Here is a 2,365-nt window from a genome sequence, read left to right on the forward strand (position 1 = left end):
TCCTTGTTAATATAGTAATAGTAATTAATTAAAACGTCAGACTGTCGAACTGAAATACCCTCCTCAATTCTGTTCCTCGTATAAATATTGTTTTAGTATTTATTTTAAAACAGAATCATAGTAACACATTTCCTTCCCCTCCATCCTATTCCACATGCTCCACATACCGAAACACAAAAGGTTTTACTTTTTGTACGTACAAAAGGAATTCTGAAATGAAATTGTTCCTGTAATTTATAACCCCTGGTTCCTGGTAATGGTTTGTTTCTTGCTAGAAATAATATTTGTGCTGTCTGCAAATCTACAATGTCTCTAAATTTTAAGAGTGTTGACTGTATAAATAATTTATTAGTGTGATCCCTATATCCTGAATGGTTCTTATTGCTTTCTTTTGCAAAATTATTAATGGCTGGATTGCACTAATGTAATTATTACCCCAAACTGCTGCAAAATAGCTAAGGTATGGAAGTACTACTGAGCAACAAAGTAACCTGAAAGACATATTTCACTTAGTTTAATAATGCAATTGATCTTGAAAATTTAGTTTGCACATATTTAATTTGTGGTTTTCAATTAATTTTATCATCTATAATTACCCCTAAGAATTTAGTTTCCTTCACTCTTTCAATATTTACTCCATCTATCTGTACATTTAAATTCATATTTGTGTTATGTCAAAAATGATTCGTTTTGTTTTGTTCATATTTAGCGATAGTTTATTTATATCCAACCATAATTTTAATTTGATTCAGCATTCGTCTCTTGTATTAGACGTTGTAAGTCACTACCAGAGCAAAATATGTTGGTATCATCAGCAAATAGAACCATCTTAAGTACTTGGGAAACATTACATATGTCATTAATGTAAAATAGTTTAGGGCCCAATACCGACATAAACTATTTTAATGTAATGTAGGTCATTTTTTTTACTGATTAATTAATGATTTGGGAGAGCTGTGGGTAACTGAAAGAAATAAGTGACCTAATACTTATGAGGACATGATGTAGAGACCAGCTGTGAAGCAGTGAGAATAAAACAGCTGTTATTCATTGCTAAGAATTCCTCTCCTGAGCCAACAATGACTATCCCTGTACCATCTCTTATAAACACTATCAAGAAGCCACATATCTATCTATCTATCTATCTATCTATCTATCTATCTATCTATCTATCTATCTATCTATCTATCTATCTATATACATATATATATATATAAATTGGATGAAAAAAATATATGTATAGCCCTTTAACCGTTGTAGTCTGTTTTAAATTGCATTGAATTAGTCATGATGTGGTTGAATTAGGATTCAAAGTTTAAAAGTAAAACTGCTTTTAGAGGAATTCTCCTTTCTACAGCGCTCGGGTCTGATGTAAAATGGCAGATTTTGTAAATACATTTTTCTCAATATGAAACTAACGCGTCTCACTGCGGATGAATCAGGAGGATGCGTCACACTGTCGTTTCACAAGCTGTCCGCGTGAAACCAAGTCATCACAACAATACCTATTCAGATGAAACTGGATGATTGAACATGCTGCCTGGCATCAAACTCTGGATTTATGCCCTAAAACACATAATTCATTCATGATGTGAACAGTTCCTCCTGATAAAAAGTAGTTTTTTAATTTTATTTTTATTTATTTTTTTGTTGGTTTATAAGACGAACGGGAAGTGATTACAGGTGATGTGGTGGTGGGCGGAGCCACGCCCTCAGAAACCTGTAGACATCGGAAGAAAAAAATTTCCGTGTGAATTTGGTCGCACAGTTGAATCGTCTGACCAGGTGTCGGAACGGAGTTTGTTCTAAATCCACTTAAAGAAGTTTATATTTTACTTTTATTAATTTTTTCGTGTGTACTTGTCGTTCAGGAGGAAACTCTTCGGGCCTGTAGGCTGTAGAGTGTTGTGAGAAATTATGTTCCCCTGAAATATTTTGTTTCTCTTAGGCAATCAAAAGCAAACATTTCCAAATTGAAAGGACTTATTGTCCATTATGAGCACAAACAATCTCTTACATAACTTTCAAAAATGATAAGCTTGCCGGAAAAGATTTAACAACAATGTTTTACTGTACCTTTTTACTGTTTTAAGACTTATGGATTAAAAAAATGCATCACAAGCTTGACATTATCACATTACATCATTTTCCCGTAAAAGTCAACCATAAATTATTGTCAAGACAGCCTAAAGTGCGACCTTCTGACACGAGGGAACAGAATATTTCAGGGAAACACAATTTCTCACAACACCTGCATTGTGTAAATTTTACTTTGACACATGTCCAGCAGCGGACATTACGTATTTTGACGCTCATTCTGATTGGTTGATAACATTCCACAGTAACAAAGGCGTTTTTGTAGCCC

The sequence above is a fragment of the Nothobranchius furzeri genome, chromosome 13 (genome assembly GCF_043380555.1).
Source record: "Nothobranchius furzeri strain GRZ-AD chromosome 13, NfurGRZ-RIMD1, whole genome shotgun sequence".
NCBI classification, from domain to species: domain Eukaryota; kingdom Metazoa; phylum Chordata; class Actinopteri; order Cyprinodontiformes; family Nothobranchiidae; genus Nothobranchius; species Nothobranchius furzeri.